The sequence below is a fragment of the Schistocerca nitens genome, chromosome 10 (assembly GCF_023898315.1).
Source record: "Schistocerca nitens isolate TAMUIC-IGC-003100 chromosome 10, iqSchNite1.1, whole genome shotgun sequence".
NCBI classification, from domain to species: domain Eukaryota; kingdom Metazoa; phylum Arthropoda; class Insecta; order Orthoptera; family Acrididae; genus Schistocerca; species Schistocerca nitens.
Window position 1 is genome coordinate 14,094,504 of NC_064623.1, and position 17,175 is coordinate 14,111,678.

A 17,175-nucleotide genomic window follows, 5' to 3' on the forward strand; every position below is an offset into this window, starting at 1 on the left:
AAACTACAGGTGATAAAGGAGACTACAAATCTGTGGAGGTCGGCCTCTTGCAAGGGCTCTACCATCCTTTGCTGGCTCCACATTGGCCATACTTCGCTGACTCGTGGTCATCTCCTCCATTGTGAGGCTCTCATTTGAAAGTGGTCCACATATTTCTGGACTCTCCCAACCTAGCTGCTCTGTGGCAGACTCTTAGTCTCCCTGACTTGCTAGGAGACAATGCCTCAGCAGCAGACACAGTTTTACATTTTATTTGTGAAGGAGTCTTTTTACCACTCTCTTACTGGGAGGTCACTTAACCTTACCAGTCCATCGAGGTTCTGGCAAGAACACTGTCGCCTCCTTTTACCAGACCGGGCCAGTATTGCTAGTCTTTCCTAGGCAGTTTCTTAGTGGAGTACCTATGGTAAGTGTTGGGGGCTTGGGATTTATTTATTTTTTATTTACACATCAAGTTCCGTAGGACCAAATTGAGGAACAAATCTCCCAGGTCATGGAACGTGTCAGTACATGAAATTACAACATAAAAGTAATAACAGATAGAAGTAAATGTTCATGAACCTGAAAAAAGTCAGTCCATAAGTTTAAGTAAACCCTATCAGCAATACAATAAATAAGATTCAGCTTAATTTTTCAAGGAACTCCTCGACAGAGTAAAAGGAGTGACCCATGAGGAAACTCTTCAGTTTCGATTTGAAAGCGTGTGGATTACTGCTAAGATTTTTGAATTAGAGTGGCAGCTTATTGAAAATGGATGCAGCAGTATACTGCACACCTTTTTGCACAAGAGTTAAGGATGTCTGATCCAAATACAGGATTGATTTCTGCCAAGTATTAACCAAGTGAAAGCTGGTTACTCTTGAGAATAAACTAATATTGGTAAAAAGAAACGACAATAAGGAATATACATATTGAGAGGCCAATGTCAAAATACTCAGACTCGTGAACAGAGGTTGACAAGTTCGTGAACTCACATCAGTAATTGCCCAAACCGCCCATTTCTGAGCCAAAAATATCCTTGTAGAATGGGAAGAGTTACCCCAAAATATAATACCATACGACATAAGCGAATGAAAATAAGCAAAGTAGACTAATTTTTGTGTCGGAAGTATCATTCACTTTTGATACCGTTCGAATAGTAAAAATGGCAGTGTTAAGTCTTTGAACAAGATCCTGAACATGGGCTTTCCACGACAGCTTACTATCTATCTGAACACCTAGAAATTTTAACTGTTCAGTTTCACTAATCATATCCCCATTCTGTGAAATTAAAAAGTCAGGTTTTGTTGAATTGTGTGTTAGAAACTGTAAAAACTGAGTCTTACTGTGATTTAACGTTAGTTTATTTTCTACAAGCCATGAACTGAGGTCATGTACTGCACTATTTGAAACAGAGTCAGTGTTGCACACAACATCCTTTGCTACCAAGCTAGTGTCATCAGCAAACAGAAATATTTCAGAGTTACCCGTAATACTAGAGGGCATATCATTTATATAAATAAGGAACAGGAGCGGCCCCAACACCGATCCCTGGGGCACCCCCCACTTGACAGTACCCCACTCAGATCCCACATCACAGCCGTTATCAACATTGTGAATAATGACCTTTTGCTGCCTGTTGCTGAAGTAAGAGGTGAACCAATTGTGAGCTACTTCCTGTATTCCGTAATGGTCCAACTTCTGGAGCAATAATATGAGATCAACACAATCAAATGCCTTAGTGAATCAAAAAATATCCCAAGCGTTCGAAACTTTTTGTATAGCCCATCCAGTACCTCACAGAGAAAAGAGAATATAGCATTTTCACTTTTTAAACGACTTCTAGAGATGAACTGTACATTTGATAGCAAATCATATGATATAAAATGATAATGTATCCTTACATACACAGCCTTTACTATAACTTTTGCAAACACTGAGGGCATAGAAATAGGTCTAAAATTATATACATTATCCCTTTCTCCCTTTTTATAAAGCGGCTTTACTGCTGAGTACTTTAATCGCTCAGGAAACTGACCATTCCTAAAGGAAAAATTACAAATATGGCTAAATACAGGGCTAACATGTGCAGCACAGTAATTTAACATTCTGCTAGACAATCCATCATAACCACGAGAGTCCTTAGTCTTCAGTGATTTAATTATTGACTCAATCTCCCTCTTGTCTCTATCACAGAGGAGTGTTTCAGACATCAATCTTGGAAAGGCATTTGCCAAGAAAGTTATATGATTTCCTGTAGAAACTAAATTTTTATTTAATTCACCAGCAATGCTCAGAAAATGGTTGTTAAATACTGTACATATATCTGATTTATCAGTAACAGAAACATTTTTACTGCAAACTGACTTTATATCGTCGACCTTATGCTGCTGACCAGACACTTCCTTCACAACTGACCATATCGTTTTAATTTTATCTTGTGAATTAGCTATTCTATTTGCATACCACATACTCTTTGCCATCCTAATAACATTTTTAAGCACCTTACAATACTGTTTGTAACGGGCTACTGTAGCTTGATTGCGACTACTTCTAACATTTTGATATAATTCCCACTTTGTTCTACATGATATCCTTATCCCACTAGTCAGCCACCTGGGCTGTCAATTACTGCTAGTACCCTGTTTAGAATGGAAAGCAACTCTCGAAGAGCGTGTATGTCCCCTCAATGGACTCTGCATTCTGGGGCTTCCAGCTGCTCCATAGGTAGGGCATCTTGCCTTCTTTCTTCCTCTGTCTCCCTTTCTTCTTTTGTCCCTTATCTGACCTCCAGTGACCTTTTTTAGACCTTGGGGTTTTCTTCCCCTGGGTTCAGAGCGGTCTAGTCTGTCGCTGATCTACAGACATGTAATCCTATCTGTTTGGGGAAAATGGGACTGATGACATAGTAGTTTGATTTTGGACAGCTGACGTACACCGTGTTGATCGTTCCAGAGTTTAACCAACCTTGACAGACTGTGAAGCTACAATCAAAATTTGAAAGCTTCTTGTTTGTATAAGGTTTTTTCCTGCAATATCGGGCCTGAAATTGGAATGCCACTTTCCTTCTTTTCTGCTAAACCATGTAAAAAGTTCATCATCTTTGCCTTTTCCTGTCCCTGACTCTCTAAACTACTCTTTGCCATTCTTTCAAAACAAAAGTTTTATTTCTGGTTATTCTTCCGATCTGACACTGTTAAAGTTGTAAGACCAAATTCAGTGGCAACATTTTTCATCAGTTCTCTTTTATCCACCATATGCAGTGCATCTAACTTTTTGTTTGTGAGCATCTCTTTGATATTTTTTTATGCTCTCAGCACACGGGGACAGTATAATTACTGTACTTACTGTAAATGTGAATATTTCATCCAAAAGAGGCAGCATTATGAGGGCTGTGATTACTGTACAACTAAATGTGAACTTGTTAACTGACACCATGCTATGATTTATGCACGGTGGGCAAGCGTCTATTACTTTCAAATTTCTGTATCAGAAACTGTACAGCTGCCTCTGGCCATCCAGATTTAGATTCCTTGTATTATCCCTAGACTGCTTCCCCCAGGGGGCCCACAGTCCTTTTTGTGGGCACGTGTGTGGCATGCACAGGGCCCCGAGCAATTGCAGTCTCCTTCCTTTTTCCAGACTGGATTACCATCCCTGTTCCTCTCCTTCACTGTCTGTGTTTCTTGCTCCCTGCCCCCTCCTTTCCCTCTTGGTTGACTTCTTTATATCAACCTGGCTATCCTCCCGGCTTTGTTTTCATCTGTGCTATTGTTTAGTTTGCTGTTTCCATCTCCTATTCGGCAATTTTGGTCCCCTTTGGGGTTTGACCTCCATTTCCAACGTTTTCAGTACAGTGTGAGCCATTTGGGGATGAACTCCCAACCTAGTTTCCATGGTGCAGGCTCCTCTCCCCCTCTCCTCCTTTTCCCGTTGCACCCTGGCCCCCTCCCTGCTAGGTCACCAGCACAGTAGCCAGTCCGTGTGGTGGGGCTGTTAAGTACCCACTTGGCTGATCCCCCTGACAACACAGGGATCACACTGCTAGTACCTGAGCTGTTAATGCCTCGTGTATGCCAAGGAGTTGATGCTCATCACTTTGAGGCATCAAAACTCCCGGCAATGGCCGCCGTGCCAGACGGCCCTTGCTGTGGCTGGGTGGTGCCCACGGAGTGAGCCCCTGGTCAGAGTGGGTGGTACTAGGGCATGAAGCAACAAAAGCTTCAACATCCTGGCCATTCTGTGGCCGTCTCTAAGAGTGATAGAAGACATGATACTCTTTCTTCTGATCCTTCGGCCTTCTCCTTCCTGGCCACCCCCTGAGAAGAGGGTCAAGTTCACCAGCTTGGGTTGATACCTTTCCCTTGGTACCTGGTTTGTACCAGGACAGGTGTCAAAAGTTTTGCCACGACCAAACCTTTGTTTTTCGTGGAGACAATTGCAGATAAGTATGGTGAAGTGGACTCCACGAGTAAAACGCAGTCCACTTCTTTGCTCATAAAGACACCTTCTACTGTCTACAGGCCATCATTTTCCTACGGGATCTTCTTCTCCAAACTGACGAGGAGCTCCATGCGAACCTCGAGTGGTGGGGAGTCCGATTTATCCGCCGTATAAAGCGAGCCCCTGAAAACAATCGCGCCGATACAGGCACCTTTATCCTGGCCTTCGAGGGGGATACCCGCCCAGAGAAGGTAAAGGTGATGGTGTATCGGTGTGATGTAAAACCTTACACTCCACCACCGATTAGATGCTTTAAATGCTTACGGTTTGGACATGTCTTCCCGCTGCACCAATGATCCCCTCTGCGGTGACTTCCATGAGGAGAAAGCCTGTCCTCCCCCGCCAGTGTGCGTAAATTGTAATGCGCAGCATCCTCCACGTTCACCAGCATGCCCGGTGTATGTGAAAGAATGACGGATTCAAGAGTACAAGATGGAAATGCATGGATCGGGTAGAATGGCAGGATATTGTGATGCAGGCCAAGGCCCTTCAAGGGCTCTAGAGCCTAGTAGTGGTAGTAGTAGTAGTAGTAGTAGTATTCAAGAGTACAAGATCTTAGATCGATTTACGAACACCGAGGCTTGTGGAAAGTATGACTGTCTCCGTCCTGTGCCTACTACTTTTGCTTCAGTTATGCCCTTTCCCCCTCGTACCCCCTTGTCTTCCCAGCCCCGCCCCATTCATCCCACACCTTCCGCCTCTCTCTCCCACTCCCCTCCCCCCTCCCAATCAGTACCCATACCCACCCCGTCGGGTGCTGCTCCCCCTCCCCCACTGGAGAAGCGCTCTCCTTCTTCGGCAGCCGCCAGTACTGGAGCTCCCTCCCAGGACTCCTCTTCCTGGCACCCCCCTGAAAGGTGATCTGCAGCTCCACATTGGCCACGCAATCCACGGCCAGTGGGCGCCAAGATTGCCAGGTGTAATTCCGTGCCCAACATCGCTGCAGTCTGCCCATCTCTTCCTTCACAAGAGAAGAAGCAGAAATACAAGAACAAGGGCCGCCTTCCCCTCCTCCAGCCAATGAACCAACAGAGTCTGACCCCACCTATATGGACATTACCCCATCCTTATCGGTGACGGATGGCGACTTGGCGGCATGACCAGCTCCTGTCCGTCCACTTCCCATTTGGACTCCAGCTTGAGAATCCTCCAGTGGAATTGTAATAGCTATTTGCGTCACCTCCCGGAGTTGCAGCCCCTTCTTTCCTCCTACTCTGCTGCTTGCATTGCTCTCCAGGAGATCCTTTTTGTCAATTCTTACTCACCCACCCTTTGTGGGTTCCACGTTTTCTGTCAACTGAATTGGCCCTTGCAGGCTTCTGGTGGTGTTTGCATCTTGGTCTGCAAGGACATTGTTAGTAAATGGGTTCCCCTTCATACTACTCTACAAGCAATTGCTGTCAGGGTCCATCTGTCCACTCCAATCACAGTCTGTAATCTCTACCTCCTGCCTGACAGGCCACCTACATCCCTTGCCCTAACCACCCTTCTTCAAAAACTCCCTTCTTCCTTCCTGCTTCTAGGGGACGTTATTGCCCACATCTCTCTTTGGGATAGTCACATGACTACTGCCCTGGGCAGGACAGTTGAAGCTGTTCTGGCAGGGCTTGACTCTGTCTTCTAAGGACCGGCACTCCCACACACTTTAGTGTGGCACACGGTACTTTCTCTGCCATTGACCTCTCCATCTGCAGTCCCGGCCTTCTTCCCTCCATTCAGTGGGGTGTCCACGATGACAGTGATCGTTACCCAATTGTTTTGACCTTCCTTCAGTGTGTCTCGCTCCGTCACCCTCCCAGGTGGGCCTTCTCTAAAGCTGATTGGGCTGATTTCTCCTCTGCTACCATCCCTCCTGTACTACCACACAGTAGTATTGATGAATCTACACAGACTTTGACTGCCGCCATTCTTTCTGCAGATGTTTCTGCCATCCCTTCTTTCTCGGGCTCCCCCCCATTGGAAGATGGTCCCTTGGTGGACTCTGGAAATTGCTGTGGCCATAAAAGACCACCGCCATGCTCTTCAATGCTTAAAGCGGCACCCTTCTACTTCTCTCCTGGTCTTTAAACGATTCTGCGCCCGGGCCCATTACCTAATCAAATTTCAGAAACGGATTTGTTGGGAACGATATGTGGCTGCCATAGGACCGCACACTCCCTCTTCGCAAGTCTGGGCAAAACTCGGGTGAATTTTTGGCCAACGTCTTCCCACCGGCGTTGCAGGAATTTCTGTGCATGGTGTTGTCCTTACCCGTCTGGACTTTGTTGCAGAGCTTTTTGCTCAACACTTTGCCCAAGCCTCTGCATTGATTCAGTATCCATCCACATTCCTCCTCCTGAAAGAGCACTCGGAACAACTGCCTTTGTCTTTTGTTTCTCGCTGCTTGCAGCATTACACTGCCCCATTTAGCGAATGGGAATTCGCCAGCGCCCTCACCCTTTGTCCCGACACGGCTCCCGGACCGGATCGGATACATAACCAAATGCTCCCTCAGTTATTGGTGGTTGGCCACTGTCGTATATTGACCCTTGTCAACCAGCTATGGAGTGAGAGGATATTTCCTACCCAGTGGCAGGAAAGCATTGTTATTCCAGTGTTGAATCATGGGAATCCACCTCTTCAGTTGGATAGCTACCATCCAATTAGCCTTACCAATACCCTCTGCAAGTTCCTTGAACGCCTAGTGAGTTAGAATGAAATTTTCACTCTACAGCGGAGTATGCGCTGATATGAAACTTCCTGGCAGATTAAAACTGTTGCCGGACTGAGACTCGAACTCGGGACCTTTGCCTTTTGTGGGCAAGTGCTCTACCGACTGAGCTACCCAAGCACAACTCACGCCCCGTCCTCACAGCTTTAATTCCGCCAGTACCTCGTCTCTTACCTTCCAAACTTCACAGAAGCTCTCCTGCGAGCATAAATACTCACAAATTTCTTTCACAAATTATGATCTTTGTTTGATGCTAGAAGAATGTTTCCTGTACCAGAGCGTTCCTTGTACTCTACTTGGTTCACCTGTTTTGCTTTAATTTGGATCTAAGGCAGTGGAATTCCTGTACCACTTCTTGGACTTGGTCCTCAGTTTTGATAAGTTTGTAGCTAATCTTATCTCTGCTGCTCCTTAAGGGGCTCCGGAAAGGCTCAAAATCATGAAAAGTTCAATTTTTACTTTTTTGCGTTTTCTGAATCTGCAGACTAATACCTTTTAATAGATATATAATTTATTCAATTCTGAAGACTAAACTATTTTTAAATTTTTTTTGAAATGGGTTCTACATGGGCATGACCCACTGTGGCGCTGTTAAACTGCTGTCAAACTGCTGTCAAATGGTGTTATTATTAACGTCCGTGTTCATCAGGTACATTTTAGTGATGTGAGATAAAGTATGTGTTGTGGCTCACTTGTGATGGTTCAATATATATCGCTGGTGTGATTGTCGATTGTTTCATGTTTATTTACTCTGTCGTTATCTCGAAAATATTCGTAATTAATTCTGTTTCTTGAGTCTCTGTTTTATTGAAGTATAATAATGAGTAAAAGTAAAGTTATTAGAAATCCTCTGAAGGCTTTTAAGAAAAGGAGACATGTTGGAAAGCCAAAGGTATGTGTTATTACTGTAAACAATAAATACGATAACCAAGTGAGTGAACCTAACGTCTCAAGTACACCTGCCCATAGCAGTCAAAGTGGGAAAGAAAATACTTCACAGAAGAAGCTTGGTTCAATGAGTGAAAACTATGAATGTTTTATGGGCGAATCGGATGTGAATGAAATATTTGATATGTCGGTTCTCAAAGGAATTTTTTCAAACTGTGTAAGATGTATTCATTGTAGTGAAGTTGGTCTGGAACTCTCCATAATAAAGCACGTAGGACTTGCTAGTGAAATACAACTGAAATGTGATAAGTGTTCATACATGACCACCTTTTGGAACAGTGTTGCAGTAACTGCAACTGAAGAAAATGGTAGCAAAATCTACGAACACAACAACGAGCGATGCTTGCTTTAGACAAGGAACGCCTTCGGGCTGCAGACAGGGCTGTAAAGAGTCTAGAAATACAAGCAAGAGTAAACAGGAGGAGGAACAAGAGGAAGCTGGAGGAGGAGTTTGCAGAGGATGAAGATAATCCATCCTATGGACCTGGAATGCACTAAAAAGTTAATCCAATCTTTGTCGCTCGATTCCCAAAACTTTTATTTTCTCATACTAATTACATGTTTTCTAAGGATCATCCAAACATATTTGTTTCAAACTTTCAGTAAATGTTACACAGTACCTTCTGCATAATTTAACACAGCTTTTTTCCAAAAAACTGTATATTTTTGAATATATAAATAAAAAATTGCAAAAAAATGTTGTGAATTTTCATTACAATTGAAAAAAATCATCTTTAATAACTGAACTAAAATTTTGTAAAATCCCTGTGTTAAGTTGTAGCCCATATTCCAATAACAAGTTCAACTTCCTACCTCAAATACTTTGTGAGGAAAGATGTAATTTATAAGCGTTATTTTAACATTGCAAGTATAGGGCATTCCGGAGCCCCTTAAGGACTTTTGGATTGCTTTGGTTTGCTTTTAATCCATTTTCTCTGCTCAGTAGACTGTTCATTCCATTCAGTGTACTGTTTCCAGAGGAACCCAAGCCATCAGTGAACCTAGTCACTGATGTTCTTTTACTCTGAATTTTAACCCAACTTATGCATGTTTCTTTTATTTCCACCAATATAAGGAAAAGGGTTGCAGTACCCCCAATACCTTGTTCTTTAAGAAAAATCACTAAATGAAGACTTCCAAACTAATTTTCTAGATAAAAGTAAAAATTATGAAAGTGCTCTCATTCACGCTTAGCGTTACTTTTATGTAAATGCAGTGCATGTGCCTGTGATAGAACTAATGTTGCATAAATTCCAATAAATTGCATGTCAGAAATACCAAATATTGAGGTTGTATGCTTGAATGAACACTGGCTTACAGAGGATAGTACCAGAATCTTAAATAATCTTGATAATTTTTATGTTGCCAGCAGGTTTTGTAGGAGTAATTTGAGGATATAAAAGATCCATATACATCTATGAGCTGATTATCTTATTTCATAGTAGCCTTGATTGATTTATAACAAATCATTTTCAACATGATTACAAAACAAGAAATCAAAATAATTTTATTGCTGTGCACCCACCATTTAAAACTTTATGCTCGAACTCCACAATATATGGCTGTGAAAATTTATAACAAAGTGAAAAGAAGAGAATTCAAAAAGAATGTAGGAAAAAAAAGAGAAACTAGTGCAGCAATGTTATTATTCAGTAGAAGAATTCATGAACGACAACCTGAAAAATTGAGCCCAAGAGACAAGTATTTAGGACTCCAGAATGAGATTTTCACTCTGTAGCGGAGTGTGCGCTGATATGAAACTTCCTGGCAGATTAAAACTGTGTGCACCGACCGAGACTCGAACTCGGGACCTTTGCCTTTCGTGGGCAAGTGCTCTACCGAAGCACGACTCTCGCCCGGTCCTCACAGCTTTACTTCTGCCAGTATCTCATCTCCTACCTTCCAAACTTTACAGAAGCTCTCCTGCGAACCTTGCAGAACTAGCACTCCTGAAAGAAAGGATATTGCGGAGACATGGCTTAGCCACAGCCTGGGGGATGTTTCCAGAATGAGATTTTCACTCTGCAGCGGAGTGTGCGCTGATATGAAACTATTTAGGACTGTTAATTTTTAAATTTTGTTACTTTCTAATAAAAATTATTAATTTATTAATTAATTAATAATATAGTACAGTATATTATATTAATGATATTATAAGAAAAATTGTAAATCAGTTTTTGTGTTTTGACGAGTCTTCTGTACATGAAGTCAATGACTTGAAATTGTGTGTTATGAGACAATAAATTTCTATTCTATTCTGTTGTTGGTTGATTAAAGAACTATTTACAATTTTTGAACTTAAAAGATGTGATGAAGTTTTGGGTGTAGTCACCAGTTGTCTCCATGAGTGGACTGCTTCTCAGAACTAGTAACACAAGGCTGAAGGAAATGATGTTCAAAAATCCTTAAATAATCACAAGAAGATTATAGCAGTTCACTGTTGGCACAAAAAATAAAAATAAAAAAACAGCAAAAATCCAGTCCTGTCATTTTTAGCATTAGTGTAACACTGGGCACTAATAAGTTAAGACAAACAATTACCACTTTCTGTGTCTTCTGGGGATCTTCCTGTCTACAAAATAGAGAAATATATAGAAATACCCAAGCTATCCTGGTATTTGATTAAATGTATACATTTAATACTAGATGAAAGTTGTCCTTTTTGGACTTTCAAACAATGGAAAATCCAGTATAGAATAATGACAATATTATGAAAAGGATAGATTGCTACTGTGGTGCGCGTACTGTAAGACCTTCAATACACACACCATCAGGTTATTTGACTTGTCGCTCTAACAAAGTAGGTGAGTGTCAGCAATATGTCTCGTGGTCTTATCGTGGCATGTTTATCTTCTGCCGTTAGGTCAGAGGATAGAAATGCCACTTGCACGCTTAGAGTAGCAGATTGACGGTGACCAACTTTAAACAGAACTTGATTAATTTTCACACACATTTATTAAAATAATAGCAAGCATAAAAATTACTTAACTTGGTTCTGGATGCTATTTACAATTGACAATCTGAAGTTCCTTTGGTATTGGTACGTTAATCTTATTCTCACATATATCCCTGATACTTGACGAAAGTGTCTATACATTTATCTTCATGGCTATGTACAGGAATATGGTAATCTTATTAGGCGCAGACTGAAACTTGACTATAGACTGGTACAGACAAATGTAGAACTCGTACAGACTGGTGCAGACAAATGCAGACTGACTAGTCGGAGGTCTGTACACTCATTATAATACCTTGCGCGTTCATGTATCACTGCACGAGTGTGATCCACGAGGAGAAAAGGTTCTACGTTAGCAGCAATCTCATTGGCTGCGTTACACATTAATATGCGGATCTGCAGAAGCAGAATTTGGTCTGTCTCTGTGGCAGCGCCATCTCGTAGTGAGGAGACGGACGCGCGCTGCGCCTGCGCTGTTGTGCTTAGCGGGGCGCGCTCTAGTGGGAAAGTTGTGTACGCGCTGACTACGCAGAACTATGTACACAACAGCTACTCACCATATAGCTGAGATGTTGAGTTGCACAGAGGCACAAGAAAAAGACTAAACACACAAGCTTTTGCCCAGAAGACCGCCTCCTGAAATAGACACCCCCCCCCCCCCCCCCACACACACACACACACACACACACACACACACACACACACACACACACACACACACACACACACTCTCTCTCTCTCTCTCTCTCTCTCTCTCTCTCTCTCTCTCTCTCTCTGTGTGTGTGTGTGTGTGTGTGTGTGTGTGTGTGTGTGTGTGTGTGTGTGTGAGAGAGAGAGAGAGAGAGAGAGAGAGAGAGAGAGAGAGAGAGAGAAGTTTACGTTTTAGTAGTCTTTTTGTTGTTCCTGTCTGCGACTCGACATCTCCACTATACGATGAGTAGCAATCTGTTCTTTTCATAATGTTGACCTTACGAACTTTCATTTTAAATTGTACTGTTTTTGAGAGAATATATGTACTGCTTAGTTGCACTGTATACTTGAAGTCTGGAGGTGAACGTCACATGTGGGTTACTGGAGTTTGAAGCCAGGACCATAATGGTAGTGAAGGATGTGTTACAAAGATAACTATCCTCCGTGTAGTTCAGAGAAGCTGCCTTTCTTCACTAATATCTGTGGAAATATGTTTGGCAGACAGTGGCTTTCAATTTGATAAAGCTTGGGGCACAATAATTACTTTAATATCTTCAGGGAGACAAAATTTTATGCCCAATGACATGTCCAGTGAAAATGAACAACTGTATTTTAACTCTGTGGATCAGGGATTCAACAGATGGTGAGCAAGTAAAGTTGCACACCTCAGAAGGATCAGTGTTAGACAGAAGGCACTAAAAGTGAAAGAGTGCTTTCGTGCAACCAAAAATATATGTGCATGCACTACCTCAACATTTTTTTGGGCATAAAGTCAGCGACGTGCACCAGCAGTCTCCAGTGTAAAATTCCGTTGAAGATGGCTGAAAGATTGTCAGTCTAAATATCGTGTCATTTTGCCAGTGTCACCGTGTTGCAAGTCCAAAACCTTGTGGAATAATATACAACCACATGACGTGTACCTCACAAGCCATCACCATGTTGCTGAGGACACATTCAGCATGCCTGTGGGAGATTGAGTGGTTGCAGGTACGAAATAAACAACAGGTTATCCAAATTTGATTCCATAAAGAACCAATCTGCACGGCAGTTGTATATTAATTAAGGAAGGATAGGAACACAGCAGTCAGTCACAATCCGATATCATTCCTTCTGCCTGTCCAATGGTAAATTCATATGACAACATGTACTGCTGAGTTTGTTGGTGCTACCTCACTCACATGCACTGAAGATGGCTATTTGCAGATGAAATCTGGAAATGCAGGAATAATAAAAAACCAGTGAGATTGCGACTAGTTGGTGTGTTTCTGTCCTTCCTTAACAGGTTACTCCTTTAAAAGACAAATTGTTTTTTTCCCCAACATAAAAAGAAATAAGTGTCAGCATGTACTCTTTGGAACTAGTGATGAATAAAACTGCTATATCACACACACTAATTTGCAGTGATTGTGGTTTGTTACTTATGTTACACCATTTTTATCCAGTTTTTTTAATTGGGGTGAGAAGGTAGTCTTTGGCTTAGCTGCCAACTGGGCTTCTGGTTCAGGCAACACAGTGATGTAGCTGTGATAAGGTGTTAGTTTTATGTTCCATCTTACCTTGTGAAATTAGTTGGGAAGAGATTTTTGCTTGTGCCGAAAGAGAGCATGTCCATCGATTGATTGTCAGTGATCTACACAGTTCAGACTGATAAGCTTAGCATTTTATTTACTCATTTCTTCTCCTTTTAATGCAAGTATTATAGAACAGTTAATGTTTTCTTTTATTTCCTCTGTCATAATGTCATATCTGCATTACATATTATCCCATTGAGCTTTTGAAGCAATGAATAAAATAGTTAACAGGTAATAGACTGCATATCATTTATGCAAAAATTATTACACTGGGCGTGAGAATCTTATGACCGTGTTTTTTAATAAACCTTTTAAATAACTTGTTCATGAGAAAAAGTGAATTATGACCTCAGGCATTTTCAGTCACAGGAAGTACGTTGCAGAAAATTCATTCTAGTAGTGCAGCTGTGTTTTTGCAGAAGGTGATGGGTTCAGAATGACAAACTTTGTTTACACTGATAAGTTTATGTAACATTTGATAACACTGCCAATGAAAGTAGGAAGTCCCCACAAGGCAAATATTAGTTCGGAGGTCTGTGCCTGATAACCTGTGCCTTGCAGTGTGCTGGCTGAAGCTCCTTGCCACAAGGTATTCATTTACAAAACCAGAGAACTGTCAGTGCTACAGCTGCTACGCAATTTTTTTTTTTTTTATTTATTTTTTTTTTTTTTTTCCCTGTATGTAGCCAGCTAGTGTGGCTGACATAGGAAACAGTTTAAATATTTTGAGCATATCAAAGTACATGTGATTCTGGTGCTCTGTATGCCACAAGCCTTGACAAGGTACATGTTCTGTAGCACATTGTTAGGCAATTTTAATTTGTATGTGTTGGGTGATGGTCATTTGCTGTAGTTAAACGGTTTCCAACATTGACTGAGTTTTCCATCAGTTCTTAGCATAACTTAACAATATTAAAAAGAAAAAAAAAAAACCAAATGTTCTGCAAAATCATATTTATTTAGCTGCAAAGCAGCTTTCGGCTTGTTAGGCCATAGTCATTTGACAACTGAATGTCGCAAACACAGATAAACTGATGTGTGATTTACAAGATATAATTTATACAGAAGCTATATAAATGGTGACATTTGAGTGTTTATTTGGGAAAGCAAATTACTTTTTTGTCTCACAGAAATAGACACATAACTTAATAAAGGAAACAAAATTTTTCATGCGGAGACTTATTAATATCTGAGGAAAAATAGTTGATTTTACGATTTTAATCATAGTACTTGTAACTAAAACATAGGCCTAAGTTAACAAAGGAGAAAAAGGATTTGTAGTTATTTAATATTAAGCTGCCATTCTGATTCGTATGTCCACTGACATCCAATATGGCCATATTTCTGCTTTTCGTAGCAAAATGTAAAACTTCACATTGTACATCATATGAGTGGTTTTCTGTTAAAAGTTGATTGGCAGAGGTGAATGTTTCTGTCTTCATCTCCAGCTTCTCACATCTTCAGATAACCCGATTACCACAGCTCTGCCTAACGTATACTTTTCCACTGTTATTGCATGTGGATTTATACACCACACTCTGTGCCAAACGCTGCAATTTGTGTTTGCTGTTGAATAAAACATGCAATATGTTGTTGGTATTATAAAATGAAGGTGTGTTGTTGCGAGGCTTTTAACATTTTTGCAAGGTCATCTGAAATTTTGCCAATATATGGGATGATGCAACCTATTTTGTTGCTACTGACTGGTTCCTGTTGGTCAAGTGTAAAGTTTTGCCATTATTAGAAGCGATATGGTTGACAGTGTGTAGTTCTGTTCAAAAGGTAGATCCAGGTAATGGAACAGATATGAGGCAATGTGCCATCAATTGGATAGCTGTATGTTTGTGGTTGTGTGGCCACCGGGAGCTTGCAGAGATTACCATCTCTGTGGCTATAGTTTTTTTAAGTGCTGGATAATCGTCTCTTTGTGCTAATGTCTATATTAAAGACCAAGTAATGTGTATAAGATCTCCCCAGCTTCATTGTGAAGTGAATTTTCTTATTTTTAGGTGTTTAAATGTTGCAACCTGGGTCATCTTCAGTGGCATATGGGTCATTCCATGTCAGTTCAACCAGGGGCTCCAGCTCATAGTCACAGATTTGACTGAAATTCAGTACACTAATTCTACCATGTGTGAAACACTCGTATACAAAGTATTAGTTTCCCCTGCCAATTAGTTCTAGAATTATGACTTGTGAAAGAAGGTGGCGTGACCCGGAAATTGCAACCCGCATCTGGCAATCTCTCTTCAGACCCAACTTCAGGTCTTAATAACCTTGGAACTATTCCACACAGTGCAGTGAAATTTTTACAACCCAGTAACATCCATTTAGAGAACACACTCCATGAACCAAAATACCAAAAACATATTTCTGAGGGAAAATTAAAAATTTCAAAATGTGATTAAAAAAATGTAATACGTTAAAAGGTACATATTATAGGTGCCCTCTATGCCAAATATAATTCACTCAAAAAGGGTATAAATTTTTTTGTGATAAGCTTAATGTGGCCTAAACACACACACAACTCATCATGCCCATATCAGTCACAAAAACTGAGTTACATGCACACGAAAACACAAAAATTTGAAAAATTACATGAAAAACATGGATTTTCGAAGTGTGGTTGCACAAAAGGGACAAGTGGTATCCAAGCCAAATTTCACACACTGCATAAGTAGACCATAATGATATATATCTCAAAATTCAGCATGTTATTGCAAGACATTTGTGTACAATGGAAGCTGACAGATGTGTTTGGTGTGTGGCCATTGTTCCACAACACAATTTTGTAAAAACATATCATAAACTGTTCTGCCTCTTCTTATCCTCTCCCTCAACTGTTTAATCACTAAGCAACAACATATAGACAGATTAACACAACGTATCATTAATGTTTACTGCACACTAAAAACCAGTCGATTGTGCTTCGAGCAGAAGTTCTCCCACACTTTAGCTACTGTACTCTGTACTTTGAGTGGCAAATTGTACTGTCTTCCTGACACTGTGGTAGGAACTGGAACTGTCATAAGAATATGTTCAAAAGGAATCCAACACGTCTGCCAAACGTGGCCAACGAAACGATCTTGCTGGTCCTGCTGGTGCCATGAAGTTCTCAAACACATCACCTTCTGCTTCACAGCACTTTGCAACACATCCTAAGTACCATTTATCATCATAAACAGCAATAACATAGCAACCTGGTTGTATGTTGCTGCTTTTGCTTCTGAATCCTGAGTCAGACTCACTGCGAAGACACATGTTGTGCATGGACACATAGTTATAACCAGACAGTCTGCTCATCTGCACATTGTCAGAGCCCACTGCAGAGAAGTGATGATGGCTCCTTGTGTCTGCAACAGTTTTAACGTGTTCTAGTCTGCTTTTTAGCAACTCTTCGACTGATTTCGCCTCATCTTTCGAAACACAGGATGATTGTATGCCAGAGATATTTTTCTGTACCCAGGTAAATAATTGAAGAGGTGTTAGAATGTGACCTTCTGTAGGGTACTGCAGACTAGCTCGTGGTGCCATGCGCTTAATGGTACCACCAATACCATGACATACACTTTTACCATGACTTGTTGCGAAAAAATTCCATTCTGCGTGAATCTGAAAATCGTGGTAATGCATGCATAAATTTTTGAGATTTTTACAGTTTTTGTACTGGCTAGCTGCCCCATCACTGAAGTATTTCGCAAAATGTATGTGAGGCAGCTTGTTTTTCACATATGCCATGACAGTGCGAATGTTGGCATGAACTGCAATGGCATCATGAATTAAACAGTCACTAAAAACGCACAGGTTGATGACAGACA

The 17,175-nt window shown here is 41.1% G+C and overlaps 1 protein-coding gene across 3 annotated transcripts in view; it reads left to right on the forward strand.

Annotated features, from left to right (window-relative positions):
• LOC126210275 (endoribonuclease Dicer-like) overlaps nt 1-17,175 on the forward strand; it is a 334,521-nt gene that overhangs the window by 11,313 nt on the left and 306,033 nt on the right. The window contains exon 1 of one of the 3 annotated variants that reach the window (XM_049939470.1): nt 13,904-13,946. The exons of the other annotated variants lie outside the window; for them this stretch is intronic. The gene's annotated coding sequence lies outside the window, so the exon portion shown is untranslated. Of the gene's footprint in view, nt 1-13,903; nt 13,947-17,175 lie in introns of those variants that run through there. 3 annotated transcript variants of the gene reach the window in all.